The sequence below is a fragment of the Monodon monoceros genome, unplaced genomic scaffold (genome assembly GCF_005190385.1).
Source record: "Monodon monoceros isolate NGI ecotype Baffin Bay Population unplaced genomic scaffold, NGI_Narwhal_1 Super_Scaffold_19, whole genome shotgun sequence".
Taxonomy (NCBI): domain Eukaryota; kingdom Metazoa; phylum Chordata; class Mammalia; order Artiodactyla; family Monodontidae; genus Monodon; species Monodon monoceros.
In genome coordinates, this window is record NW_021703775.1 from 68,799,135 (window position 1) to 68,814,248 (window position 15,114).

A 15,114-nucleotide genomic window follows, 5' to 3' on the forward strand; every position below is an offset into this window, starting at 1 on the left:
GTCTGTGAGCTACTTGAGGGCAGGGCCCAGGTCTGTTTTGTTCATCAGTGACTGCAAAACCCTGCTCAACGCCTGGCAGAAAGTGGACGCTTAACAAACAGTTGTCAGATGTGCGAATATAGTACACCCACAAGTACAATTATATTGGTAATACACATACAACGTCAAAGACTAAGGAAACATGAAAAAAGAAGTGGTTTTGGCTGAGTGGCAGACCCTAAACCTTAGCTTCCTTATAACGATATATTTATTATAAGTAGGTCCAACCAAGAATTTTTCCTGCTGTGTGAATTTATGAGGTGTCTTATAAAGGTATGAGAAATAGAAACTCAGTTAATTGTAAAGAAAAAATAACATGACACACATTCACACACCCTCAGTTAACTGTAAAAACAAATTACACACACACACACACACACACACGCACGCACGCACACACTTCCTCCCGCGTAGCTCAGGCGCTTTGACTGGGTGCTCTGGGCGCTGTCCCTAAGACCTGCCTCTGGACACGGAAAGAAAGCAAGACCAAGTCCAACCAATCAGAAGTCAGCACCTCCAAGGCCCCGCCCCCTCCACATGGGTGACAGACAGCAGGCTCCGCCCCAGCCCAGCGCCACCTGGAGGTCTAGGCGGACAAACGCGGCGCCTAGCGAGAGGCTTCTCTGGCAGCCCGAGCGCGCTGAGCTGGCCCGGGGCTTCGTGGTCCGCAGACTTGCGGCCTCCGCCCGGCACCACTCAGGCCGTTTAGGGGGCTACTGTGGGGTCACTGAAGGCGGAGCCACTGAGGCGCTGTCGACAGCTGTTAACCTGTTCAGTCAAGTGACTTTTCCCACAACTTTCCGCTACTTCCTGTTGTAAATTATCCCCGCTTGACCTGAAGAATGGGTGTGATGAGGAAAAGCGGCTCAGAAAAGTGAAACAATAGTGCTTGCAAATGCTTCAATAGTATCTCTTTTGGACCCAATCTGCGAGCGGGTGGCGCCCTCTCCCTGGTCGCCAGTCAGCAGGGTGGGGACGCAGGGGCTGCCCTCCAGCTGGTGGCCTAGACGTCCCGGCAGGAGCCCAGGCTGCGGCCTTGCACTCAGATCTCAAGGCCGGGCCGCCAACGTGTCTTCAGCTGGCCCCGCCCTGAATGGGCCTGACTGGGTGGCCGTCAGCCCTGCTCTCCCTCACCTGCTCAGGGCACAGAACTAAAATCACCGTTATTCATTTCATGCTCCTTGTTCCTAATTTGAAAGGAGGTCTGAGGTCACAGTCAAGTAGGCTGTGCTGAGGGTAAACTGGGGCAGACACTGTTGGCGCCCCTGAGAAATATCCTTTCCCTCTCTCGTGCAGCCTAACACCTAATGGCCTCTATTTCCCCTCATTGTTCCGATTACCTGTTAGTTCCCTTGTCCCCAGAGACATGCAAACCCCAGTGCTGGTCACAAAAATTGGCTCCCATGGCCCAGGTTCTCCCCCACCCCCAGCCTCTTTTTCCCTCTCCACTGCTCTCCTGCCCTGTTCATGTACCCCAATATCCCCAGGGCTATGAGTCATGTTCAGCTCCTGGGAATTCATTAATTGTAGAATAAAAGGCTTGGTCTCCAGTAAAGAGATTTCAAGACGTCGGGGGCAGGTGGGTTTTCTAAATACTCTTTGGATGCCGGGAACCTGGGATGCTCTGGGGGGAGGGTACTGCAAGAGGAGGGGGAGGGTTAGAGCAGCAGGAACAGAGCTGTGGGCCCGAAGGCCCATACTCAGCAGGTGCGGAGCCTGGGTCCGCTGTCGCGGCCATCCTCGTGCTCAGAGGAGCCCTGCCCCACCCCGGGAAACTCCATATGGGTACAGAGTGGGGCTGGGCGCTCAGGTCTGGTCCTGCTTGGTCACTGAGGTGCCTCTCTGGGCCTCAGTGGCCTCCTCCTTAAAACTGGCATAACAGTCACTGGCCTGAGTGCCTCTGGGATTGTAATTAGGATCTAATGAGAGCTTGATCTGAAAGCCCATCTCAAAGATTATGTCCTATTGAGGGTATTTTCCTCATTCTTCTGTCCCCTTAGGTGACAAGGAATAGAGAGAAGGGGTGAGACAACTGATAAAAAGTACTGTTAGCTGCTTTTTTAGAGTGTAAGGGGTTCTGCTCTCCCAGCCACCTACCAGATCCTTGGGGGTCATTTCTAACATCCCTGGCCCTGATCCTGTGTTGGGCTAGAAAAGGAATTCAAGTCGGAAAGGGAGTCAGTCCTGGGGAGTGGAAAGAGCTATGGAGTTGGGTCCTGTCCCCCCATGCCCCGAAGATGCTGCTGTGCCTCGATGGTGAGTGCCAGTTGGTGGGATGGAGATGGTGAGCCAGGTGCCTGCTTGTGTGGCTCTGCTCTGGGCGGGGCGCGGGGTGGGATGAGCAAGCAGACCCATGCAAACAACCCAGCTCGGACCTTCTGGGAGCTGGTGGGTGCTCCATCTGCAGCAAGAGGGTTGGGACTCCTGAGTCTGTCCATGTCTCCGTGAAGTGCTGGGGGCAGCTGGGATTTGGGCATCACCACCTGCCTCGCTCCATTCTGTCGTCTGCCCCTCACACTCTTCTAATACTGTCTTGTCAGGGGCACCCTGGGGGAGGCTCTGGTTGTCTTTGCTCCCTGTAGTACACTGCAGCTCAACTGGCTTCCTGGTATGCAGACCCTTATATAATCCTCTCCCCTTGAGTGTGGGCTGGTCCTAGTGACTTGCTGTTCATGAACAGAATAGGGCGAAAGCGTCTAAGACTCAGTTATAAAAGTCTGTGTCGGGGGGCTTCCCTGGTGGCGCAGTAGTTGAGAATCTGCCTGCCAATGCAGGGGACACGGGTTCGAGCCCTGGTCTGGGAAGATCCCACATGTCGCGGAGCAACTAGGCCCGTGAGCCACAACTACTGAGCCTGCGCGTCTGGAGCCTGTACTCCGCAACTAGAGAGGCCGCAATAGTGAGAGGCCCGCACACTGTGATGAAGAGTGGCCCCTGCTCGCCGCAACTAGAGAAAGCCCTCGCACAGAAACGAAGACCCAACACAGCAAAAATAAATAAATTAATTAATAAACTCCTACCCCCACCATCTAAAAAAAAAAAAGAGTTCTCAGGCAACAAATGGCGGGCGAGAGAGGAGTGCTAAATTTGCTAGTCCCCTCCTTTCCTCTCACCCCACCCCCAGGCAAAAGAAAAAAAGAACAATTTTGAAAAAAAAAAAAAAGACTCCATGCTTCCACTGCAGGGGGCACGGGTTGAATCCCTGGTCGGGGAACTAAGATCCCACGTGCCACGTGGTGTAGCCCAAAAATAATAATAATAAAAAATTTTTAAGTAAAATAAAAGTCTGTGTCCTCCATCTTACCCGCACACTCTCGCTCTCTCCTGTTCGCTCTAGCGAAGCCAGCTGCCGTCATGTTAGCTGCCCGGTGGGAGGCCCACAAGGCAAAGAACTGGGGGCAGCCTCTAGCCGACAGCCAGCATTGAATTGAAGCCCTCAGACCAACAACACGTGAGAAACTGAATCCAGTCAGCGACCATGTGAGTAAGCTTGGAAATGGACCGTTCGCCATCAAACCTTGGGATGACTGCAGTCAGACACCCTGAGCCTGAGGACCCCACCAAGCCACCCACAGATTCCTGACACACAGAAACTATGTGATAATAGATGTTATTTAAGCCACTAAGATTTGGGTTAATTTGTTATGCAGCATAGATAAAAAATACTCATTTGGCAGGAAATGTGTATTTCCTCCTTTCTCCTCAACCCTGTTCCCTCATCAGGGCTAAGTCTCTTTGGCCTTGGCCTTCATTCACTCCTCTGGTTCCCACCCTCCACTCCCTGCCCCTGCCTTTCGGAGGCTCCTCTCTCTTTGCCGTCATCTCTCCCACCACCTAATTGGGGTTTCCCCCAGCATCTCTGTCTCCATACTCCTTGGAGAGCCCCTTGCTCAGGGCTTCAGTAATGAGTAAGCACTGTGTCTATGGAGATATTCTTCCAGTCGTTTCCCCCATTCCACCCGCCCATCTGCGTTCAGTTCCATTTCCCCTCTGGCCTGTGAATATATATTTTATCTGGATGTTACTATAACAACCCAAATCAGCTAATATATCCCTCCTCGTCATCTCTGTTTTCAGTCAGCAGTAGATGTTTGTTCCCTTCAGAAGGCGGCTCAGAGCCTCCCCGGATCCCCTGCCAGAGCTGAGCACAAATCTCTCTTCTGAGCTGCCTCTCTCCAATTGAGACTCATCTTCTTTACACACGACTTTCAAGACATCAGATTATCACTCACTCTTGAGTCTCCATGCTTCCTGCTGAGCCTGCCTGGTGTTTCCCACCAGTAGCCTTATGTGGCTCATGCAAATGCACCAGGGCTCACACCACATGCCAGTTCTCGCATATTTGGCCTGTGTACCCTGGTACAAGTTGGTTCACTTCCCTGGCCCTGGTTTTCTATCCTGTAGCTAAAAACTAGAAATTCCCCAGATGTTCTTCAACAGGTGGTACATCTGTGCCATGGACCACTACTCAGCAATAAAAATGAAAGCACTATTGACACACACAACAGGGATGAACCTTCAGGGAATTATGTTGAATGAAAATAGCCAATCTCCAAAGGTTATATACTGCATGACTCCATGTATGTGACACTCTTGACATGTGAAAACTACAGAAACAGAGAACAGATGAGCAGGTGGGGCGGTGGGGGGAGGTAGGGGAGAAGTGGGTATGACTGTAAAAGGGCAACGTGCAGAATCCTGGGCTGATGGAAATGCTCTCAAACTTGGCCACGTCAGTGTCAATAACCTGGTTGTGATATTACACTTAGGTTTTGAGAGATGCTATCATTGGGGAAAACTGGTATAAGGTATAGGGGATTTCTCTGTAGTAGTTCTTACAATTGCATGTGAATGCAAATTGATCTCGAAAGAAAAAGTTTAATTAAGAAAAGACACCCCCTTTATTGACTTGCATGGAACTCAACTTATAACCTAGAAGTTACATTGCCTAGAAGGTACGTTCATTCCTAGAAGGTATGAATGAAAAAAAAATCACTGCTATTTTTGAATAATTTGACCAGCTATAATTCTTTTTAAAATTCTTTTTTCTCCATTTCTTATCGAAATATAGTTGATGTACAATATTATAAAAGTTACAGGTATGCAATGTAGTGATTCACAATTTTTAAAGGTTATACTCCATTCGTAGTTACTATAAAATATTGGCTATGTTCCCTGTGTTGTATAATATATCCTTGTAGCTTAAAAAAAAAAAATCACTGCTTTTAACCCCCTAAAATGTTTGTATTTGAAAAGTAGTAACAGAACCACAGGCTTCTAATCTTTTACCTTGGCCTTGAGTGGCACTTCCACAGAAAGCTAGGTGGACTATGGCACTGCCCACCATGCTTGCCTGAGACCATAAGACCCGGTTCACTACATCTACTTTCCTCCCCCTTCTGCGCTCCTTTCCTCTTCCCTCTGGAGGAGCAGTGAAAATCGGGAAGAACTTAGGGAAGTTCCTCAGGGCAGAGTACCTGAGTCTGAGGGTTTGGGCTGGGGCAGAAGGAGAGAGATGAGGGGAAGTCACCACAGGCAAATCAAGTTCTCGCCCTCACTGTGCCTTCCCTCTAAGCCCAGGATGCCCTCGCTGACCATAACCCAACCATCCTCTAGCCCCAGCTCAGCTTCCATTTCCTCAGGGGCACCTTTGCTTCAGCCCACACCCCTTCTTGTTTGAGCTTCACAATTTAGCTCGTGATTAAGTGGCTAACGTCAGTCCGGATTGTGTCACGTGTAAACTCCTCACAAGCAGAGATCAGCCCACCAGGATCCTCTGTGCAACGCTAGGCACTGAATACACAGTACAAAAATAACGGTTGGCTCGTAACACAGTCAAAGGGATAACCTCCCCAATTCATGAAGAGGTCATCAAAATCAAGAAGAAAGACCCACAACCTGATAGAAAAGTGGTCAAAAGATAAACTGAGAGTGCTCATGTATAAATGCAAATGGCCCTTGAACACATGAAAAGACGTTCAACCTCCTCACCGTCAGAGAAATGCAAAACGAAACGTGTATGGAGAGATCACTGCTCACCCAACAGGTGGGCAAAAGTCCAAGAGCTTGACTACATACTCAGTTAGCAACATTCTCTTTCATATGTATTCCTGGTGAGAAGGCAAAATGCTACAACCCCTGGGGGTAATTTTTTAAACTTTTTATTTTATTGTTTTTTTTTGTTTTGTTTTGTTTTGTTTTGCAGTACGCGGGCCTCTCACTGCTGTGGCCTCACGGGCCCAGCCACTCCGCGGCATGTGGGATCCTCCCAGACCGGGACATGAACCCGTGTCCCCTGCATCGGCAGGCGGACTCTCACCACTGCGCCACCAGGGAAGCCCCCTAAAACTTTTTATTTTAAAACAATCTCAAACTTACAGAAAAGATGCAAATATGGTAAAAGAATTTATTTTTTTTTCTAAACCATTTGTGAATGTGTCAACATGGTGCCCAATCACCCCCCAAAACTTTAGTATAGGATATATTTCTTTTTATCCTATACTAGAAATATATTCTTATAAATAAGGACACTCTCATAACTAGAGTACAAACATCAAAATCAGGAAAGTAGCACTGATCCATTACTACCATCTAATACTCAGACCCAATTTACATTTCTCCAATTGTTCTAATAATGTCTTTTATACCCAAAATATCCAATCCAGAATCACACACTTACTTGTGATGTCTCTTTAGTTTCTTTTTTTTTTAATTAATTAATTTTATTTATTTTATTTTTGGCTGCGTTGGGTCTTCGTTGCTGCGCGCGGGCTTTCTCTAGTTGCGGTGAGCGGGGGCTACTCTTCGTTGCTGTGCGTGGGCTTCTCATTGCGGTGGCTTCTCTTGTGGAGCACAGGCTCTAGGCACGCGGGCTTCAGTAGTTGTGGCTCGCGGACTCTAGAGCGCAGGCTCAGTAGTTGTGGTGCACGGGCTTAGTTGCTCCGTGGCATGTGGGATCTTCCCGGACCAGGGCTCGAACCCGTGTCCCCTGTGTTGACAGGCGGATTCTTAACTACTGTGCCACCAGGGAAGCCCCCTCTCTTTAGTTTCTTTCCTTCGATCTGGAACACTTCCTCAGTCTTTCCCTGGCTTTCATGACCTGGACGCTCCTGAAAAATACAAGTCAGTTATTTTGTAGAATATCCCTCATTTGGGGTTTGCAATGGTGTGATGTTTGTGTCCTCTCAAAATTCATATGTTGAAGCCTATCCCCCAAGGTGATGGTATTAGGAGGTGAAGCCTTTGGGAGAGGATTAGGTCATTAGGGCAGAGCCCTCATGATTGGGATTCGTGCCCTTATAAAAGAGACCCCAGGGAGCTAGCTTGTCCCTTCCACTGTGTGAGGACACAGAGAAAAGACGGCTGTCTATGAACCAGGAAGCATCACCAATCATCTAATCTGCTGGCATCTTCATCTTGAACTCTCCCCAGAACTGTGAGATAAGTGTTTGTTGTTTGTAAATCACCCAGTCAATGGTACTTTTTAATGGCAGCTCAAAGGGACTAGGACAGGGTTTGTCTGATGTCTCCTTGAGATCAGATTCAGGTGATGCATCTTTGGCTGGAATACGTATCACAGAAATGATGCCGTGTTGTTCTCACTGCATCCTGTTAGGTGGTGTATCATTTCAATTTGCTCCATTACTGATGAGGTTAGCTTTGATCACTTGATTAAAGGGCTTTTCCATTGTGAAGTTATTCTTTTTTCCCTTTGCAATTAGAAAGTATTTTGCTGGGAAGTACTTTAAGACTATGTAAATATCCCATTCCTCACCAAACTTGCAATTTACTCCTTTATTTATTTCTAGCACTGTGGACTCAGGGGTTCTCATTTTACGCAGTGGGTTTATAATCTGTTGGTATCATTATTTTGGTGCTCAGATTTTCCCATATTTTGCCAGTGGGAGCACTTTTTTGTATCCCATCATTCTTTGAGCACTTCCTTAATTTTTAAGTGTGACATGTTCTGGGCTCATCTTGTTCCTTGCTTGACCCAACTCTAGAATCTGCCATTTCTCCAAGAAGGTCCAGTTCCTTTTAGTAGGGACTGGTATTTAGAAACCAAGATCTGGGCATGAGGTATACTCATCACTATTGAGGTTTAATTGCTTGTACGTGTTCTCAGTGGAGAGAAAAAGAGGAGTATATGTATGCATATATTGGGTTGGCCAAAAAGTCCTTTTGGTTTTCTCCATAAGATGGCTCTAGTAGCACTTAGTTGTCTTTAACTTCATTTGAAACAATTTTGTTAGATTGTATTGTGACAGCTGTCATATCAGCGTGCATTAAAAAAAAATCAAAATTAGTGAATTTTTGTGTAGCCATTTTAATATTGAAGATGGAAGAAAAAAGCAACATTTTTGGCATATTATGCTTTATTATTTCAAGAAAGGTCAAAACGCAACTGAAACGCAAAAAAAGATTTGTGCAAGTGTACGGAGAAGGTGCTGTGATCGATCGAACGTGTCAAAAGTGGTTTGCGAAGTTTCGTGCTGCAGATTTCCAGCTGCACGATGCTCCACGGTCGGGTAGACCAGCTGAAGTTGATGGCGATCAAATCGAGGCATTAATTGAGAACAATCAACATTATACCACGCGGGAGACAGCCGACACACTCAAAATATCGAGATCAAGCATTGAAAATCATTTGCACCAGCTTGGTTACGTGAATCGCTTTGATGTTTGGGTTCCACGTAAGTTAAGCGAGAAAAACCTTCTTGACCTTATTTCCACATGCGATTCTCTACTTAAACGTAAGGAAAGCATTCCTTTCTTAAAACAAATTGTGACGGGCAATGAAAAGTGGATACTGTACAATAATGTGGAATGGAAGAGATAGTGGGGCAAGCGAAATGAACCACCACCAACCACACCAAAGGCCGGTCTTCATCCAAAGAAGGTGATGTTGTACATATGGTGGGATTGGAAGTCCTCTGTTATGAGCTCCTTCCAGAAAACCAAACGATTAATTCTAACAAGTACTGCTCCCAGTAGACCAAGTGAAAGCAACACTCGATGAAAAGTGTCCAGAATTAGTCAACAGAAAACGTATAACCTTCATCAAGATAATGCAAGACCGCTTGTTTCTTTGATGACCAGGCAAAAACTATTACAGCTTGGCTGGGAAATTTTGACTCATCCGTTGTATTCACATCGCACCCTTGGATTTCCATTTATTTTTGGTCTTTACAAAATTCTCTTAATGGAAAAAATATACACAAGTATATTTTACGTCTATATTTATTTCCAGACCAATCAATATACAGGGTGAGCCTCAGGCTAGAGTGAGAGGCAGAGGCTAAGCTGTCGCCGGGAGGAAGGGGCTGAATCAGCATCTAGAAATAGGGGAGGGAAGTTTATGGCAGTTGCTGTGGGAAATCCAACAAGAGGGTAAAAGGAATTGAATAAAAGGACTGTGTACTGGCACCGACAAAACCATACAGAATGAATTTATGTCTCTATGATTTTCTCTGTGAATGAGGATAATGACATTTTATGGGTTACAGAGCACTTTTATTTCCACTCTTTGCCGTAACGCTCACCACTTCTGTGGTGGGCATGAAGAGGTGTCCACTCAGCAGCTTTGGGTCTTTAGGGAGCTAGTTACTAGTCCATGGAGTTCCTAGGGAATGAGCTGACTGGCAGCCGGCTGAGGTTTTAAGGAAGGGATACTGCAATCCTCAGACCTAGTGCTTGCCCAGCCTCTGAAGGAATCCCCAGGAAGCCATGGCCATGTCAATAAGGAGCTGGCCCTCCCCAAAGAAGACCTCTTCGCTGCAGGCCCTCAGGTACAGCTGTGGAGAACAAAGAGCCAGAAAGTTTCTCCCAGGGTACCAGGCCAGGACCCAGCTCCATTGTGGAGAAGTGAGTGAGTCCTGGCTGCCCCACCAGCAGGGTGGACAGGCCACCCCTGTGTGCTCTTTCCCTTCTCCTCTCTTCCAAAGTCAGTCTTCATTGTGGATAATCTATTTTATCTCCACCATCATAGACTTGGTGTTTTGGGGATGGTTAAATTTATAACTTAGCCACTGTTGCAGATAATAAGAAGCCACATGTAGACCATTGAGAGGAATGCACATTACTCGGATCCTGTCTTCCTTTGGGAAGGAGAGTAAGTGTTTTGGTTGTACATGGTAAGGGTTCTTTATTTTAGAAGGAGCATGTTAAAAATATCTTTTTAGGGACTTCCCTGGTGGCACAGTAGTTAAGAATCCGCCTGTCAATGCAGGGGACACGGGTTCGAGCCCTGGTCTGGGAAGATCCCACATGCCGCGGAGCAACAATGCCCGTGAGCCACAACTACTGAGCCCACGTGCATCAACTACTGAGGCCCGCACGCCCTAGAGCCCGTGCTCCGCAACAAGAGAAGCCACCGTAATGAGAAGCCCGCACACCTCAACGAAGAGTAGCCCCCGCTCGCCGCAACTAGAGAAAGCCTGTGCACAGCAACGGAGACCCAATGCAGCCCCCCCAAAAATGTATATATGTATCTTTTTATTGAGGTGAAATTCACGTAACGTTAACCATTTTTGAAAGTGCATGTGTGGGGAAAAGAGGGTATACGTGGGTGCTGGGTGGCCATTGGGTGGAGTGCAATGCGTTTGCCCAGCGCCCCTTGCTTTGGAGAGCAACACTGCCCCTTTTCCATGGGGTGCTGGTTGGATCTGCCAATCCCAAAACCACCTCTTGCACCCACTTAAGGGGGGTGGGCATGTGATCCACGCTATCCCACAGGCTGTAGAACCTGGTTCAGAGTGGGCTTGTGACTAGTCACAACAATTGAAGTAAACCTCAGGACTTTTTGGCTAGGGATGGCACCGTGAGTGAGGGTGACAATGAAGCACAAAACAGGACAACTGTGTCTCAGATCTTGAGGCACAGGGGTTGGGGGGGTGTTGTTAAAGGACATGGAACCTCATGTCCTAGAAGCATTAAGGAGGTTCCTGAAGGAAAGGAAATTATGTTCTTCCACTGGGGCTCTAAGTTGGGAGAGTGTGAACATGAGACAGCTGCCCACCATCTTGGAGTTTGTTTAAAGTAGGGAGAAGTGCCAATGTAGTGGGAAGCAGACAAGAGTGATGGAGAGAGAGCCGGCTCTGGAGCTGGCTCTTGAGTCCCTGGATTTACCTGTGCCTGAATCCCCAGCCCTGGTCTTCCCAGTTGTCTAAACTCTATACTACTTAATCCTTTTGTTTGTTTAAGGTGGTTTAGGCAGGATCCTGTCACTTGTTTGTTACTACAGATGACCGATACTGCCCCTCACCCTTGATGATCTAGAGTCCACCAGGATACTGGTTGGGCCACAGTGGGCCAGACAGAAGTGATGGGGCTGTAGGAGCCCAAAGGCAAATCAATCTGAGCTGGACCCAGTGTGATTTGTCGTCAGAAGCGCCCAGTTGGGTTAGCCAGCATTAACGTGTCTCTTCCTGGGACAGCCTGGAGGGTCCCCCTCATGCCAAAAACGCCGAGGCCAGGCTCTGGAACCAGGCCTGTAGCCACACGGTTGCTTCCTACTGGACACGAGCAAACCCCCCAGCACGGTCACCTTGGGCCTTTTGACACCAGCAACATAGACATCCAAGGTCACACATCATGGACTCCCAATGATTTCATCATAAATAGTTCTACTGAATAGAAACGTGCTTTTTTTGTTGTTTTTGTGTTTTTGACTGCACCACATGGCTTGTGGGATCTTAGTTCCCGGACCAGGTATTGAACCCGGGCCACGGCAGTGAAAGCGCCGAGTCCTAACCACTGGACCGCCAAGGAATTCCCTCCTGAATAGAAACTTACAGTTGCCCACTTGACCCTGAAAATTTCAGCTTGTTAAGAGTAACTGTAGCGAATTCCCTGGTGGTCCAGTGGTTAGGACTCTGTGCTCTCACTGCCGAGGGCCCGGGTTCAATCCCTGGCCAAGAAACTAAGATTGCACAAGCCGTATGGTATGGCCAAAAAAAAAAGAGTAACTGTAATGTTTTAAGGTAACTATAATGATTTCAGAGTCAGATGAAACATGCTTTGAATCCTGGCTCTGCCACTTCCCAACAGTGTGGCTTTGACTGAGCCTCAGTCTCTTCATCTATAGAGTGAAGATAACACAAACTACCTCAGAGGGCTGCTAAGGAAAAGTGCCAACCTGGTGCCCAGCGCACAGGAGACACTCAGTAAACTATCGCTGCTATTTGCGGGCAGTATCATACAAGCCCTTAAGGAACGAAGAGGTATCGCAACCATCTTTCTAAACATGGTCCTCCCGTTGGCCAAACTTTAGCATGTCTGTGGTTGCCCATCTTGATGCTGAAAGCAAAGTGGCACAGAACCTGCAATGCACATATTCATTCATCCAAAGCTTATTGAGAGCCTACTATGTGCCAAGTGCTGGGCTACAGAGATGACAGAGGTGGTCTCTGTCCTCATGGAAGGAACATCCCAAGTCTCTGGAACTGGCTAGGTGGAGACCACGGATAGCATGGCCTATCACCAGCGGCATGGGGTGACCACTTGAGCGAGGGTGACAGGGAAAAAGGCTGGGACAACTGTGTCGAGAGCGGCCTCTGACCTTGGGGCACGGGGGGTGGGCAGACTGAAGGACCTGGAAGCATTAGAGGACTTCTGGAAGGAAATCTCTCGGATGAAAGGTCAGCTCTGTGTCCCAAAGAGTTAGGTAACTGTTCCTGTGACCCCTGGAGGGTTGAAGTTGGTGGCGGTGGAGGGAAAAGTACGACTGCTTTCAGCAGTGAGGGCCTGGGTGTCCATAAGTGGGATGGCTGGTGCCTGGGGAAGGGAGCACACCATGTCCTGGGGCAGGGAGCTCAGGGCACTGCCATGTAGCTGAAGCACTGGGTGGAATGGGGGTACACAGTGGCAGATGACTGGTGGAGGTACAGGCAGAAGAAAGGAGCCAGACTGGGGAGTCAGGGGCCCCAGCACCAAGCCCTAGCGGTGGCAGTTGGGAGAGCGATGAGCAGAGGAGTGGCTGTGCTGATGAAAGTAGACAGAGATGCCCCGAGTCAGAAACCTGGAGCCCTGGGAACTCTATGGGAAATGAGAACAACCCTCGCCGCAAAGGGGTGAGTAAGCATGAGGGCGGAGTGTAGGTGTGTGCACAGAATCTTAGAGCTGGAAGGGATCTTCAATGTCATTTAGTTCCACCCCCGAGCCATGAAATCTTTCAGTCTTCCACTGACCAACTGAGGACACTCAACTCTACTTGGACACCTCAAGGTACGGGGAACTCACTCCCTTCAAGGGGGCTCATCCTATAGAAGTGCTCGAGCCTCCCAGACGGCCTCGATAGCCTGGCGCCCCGACCTTGGTCCTGTTGAGCGGGCCGGCCTCCACTCGGCGGCGGCACCTGGCGGGGGTGGCGGGTGGCGTGGGGCTTGCGGCGCGGATGGGCCGGCGCTGCTGTCCCCAGCCCCAGTGCTGAGGCAGGCAGAGAGCAGTGGGCTCTGGTGGAGGTCGGGAGAACTGCAGGGCGAAGACCGCCGGGGGCTCCGCGGGCTGCCGGGGGGAGGCACTTGACACCGGCCGCGGGAGAGGAGGGGCCGCTGTCCCTGCGGCCAGTGCTGGATGTGGGGACCCAGCGCAGAGGCAGCTCCAGGTAGCGGGGCGCCCCGCGGGGGGAGGGCTGCCGCAGGCCCCCGGCGGAGTGGCCGGGAGAGCGGCCGAGGCGGGGTTCCCGGGCCCAGCGCAGGGTCGGGGCGCAGCGAGGTCCGGCCCTCCGACCCGCAGCGTGCGGCGAACCCCCCCCTTCCAGCGGGGGCGTAGAGGCCGGGAAGTCGGGCCGAGGGCGCTAGGACCGGCCGCGCGCCCAGGCCGCTCCCGTCGCGGCGCCCCGGGGCCCCCAAGTCGGCGCTGCCTCCCGGGCCGGCTCCGCAGCGCCAGGGCCGGGGCCAGCGCGGCCGCGGGGGGCGAGCAGCGGGCGGAGGCCTGGGCCCGCGGGCGGCCGGAGGGAGGGAAGGAGGAAGGCGGAGAGAAGGGGTGGGAGGGGGGGGGACCCGGCGGAGGAGGCGGAGAGAGGGAGCGCGACAGCGAGCGGAGGGAGGGAGCGAGCGAGGCAGGCAGGCGGGCCGGGAGGGAGGGAGGGAGGGCGCGCGGGCGGCGGCGGCGGCGGCGGCGAGAGCAGAGGACGAGCCGGGACGCGGCGCCGCGGCACTAGGGCGCGCAGCCGGGCCGGCCCGACCCCACCGGCCACACGGTAATGAGCGCCGCTGCTGGCGGCCCGGGAGGCCGGCCCGGAGGCGGGCGGGGAGGAGGGGAGCCGGGCGGGGGCCACGGCGGCGGGCAGTGCCCGGCTCGGGGCACGCTCCCGGACCCCCGCAACTCGGCGCCGGGCGCTCGCGGAGCCAGGGCTGCGGGCGGCGACGGCGGGCCGGGCTGGCCGGGGCGGCGCGGGGGATTTGAGGGTTTGTTTATGTCCCCGCGGGCTCCACAGGCGCCCCCTCCCGTCCCGCCAGCTCCCGGCGCGTAGCCCCCTCCGCGCCCCCGCCCGGCTCCGGGCTCAAGTTCAAGTCTATACAATGCCGCGGGGGGCCTCCTCCGCCGCCGGCCTCAGCCGCGGTGCCCCGCTAGGCGCTGCCGCAGGGGCCCCGGCCTGGCCGCCCCCGCCTTCCGGGCCCTGCCCCCGCCCCGGGGCCCAACCTGGGGCCTGCGGCCGGGACGCCGGAGGGCGCGGACCCCGACCCGGAATAATCGGCTCCCGCCGCGGCCCGCAGGGAGCGGGGGAGGGGGGCGGGGGCCCGGCCCCGCGCAGGCTCCGCGGTGGCGGCAGAAAATGGCAGCCTGGCACGACCCGGCCCCCCGCCCCTCCCCCCGGCTCCCGGCCCTCCTCGGCCCGGCGGGGCGGGGGACCCGGGAGGCCCCCGGGGGCGGGCCGAGGGGTGATCTGGAGGCCGGACCGGGGAACGCTGCGCAGCGATCTTCCTCCGGCCACCTGTGGCTGGGGGAGCGGGGTGCCAGCGGATCTGGGAGGGGCTGCGGGGGTGGGGAGAGTGCCACTTGGGGGGCACACCTCTCCGCGGAGAGTCGGGTGGCGCCCGGGGGGGACGTCGTGCCTGGCTCCTCCCTGCCCCC

The 15,114-nt window shown here is 52.0% G+C and overlaps 1 protein-coding gene across 5 annotated transcripts in view; it reads left to right on the forward strand.

Annotated features, from left to right (window-relative positions):
• Positions 1-13,480: 13,480 nt before the first annotated feature.
• DNMT3A (DNA methyltransferase 3 alpha) overlaps positions 13,481-15,114 on the forward strand; it is a 100,072-nt gene continuing 98,438 nt past the window's right edge. For 3 of the 5 annotated variants that reach the window (XR_003794937.1, XM_029232247.1, XM_029232246.1), the window contains exon 1: positions 14,159-14,239. The gene's annotated coding sequence lies outside the window, so the exon portion shown is untranslated. Of the gene's footprint in view, positions 13,643-14,149; positions 14,240-15,114 lie in introns of those variants that run through there. The other 2 variants (XM_029232238.1, XM_029232237.1) reach the window with 2 other exon arrangements.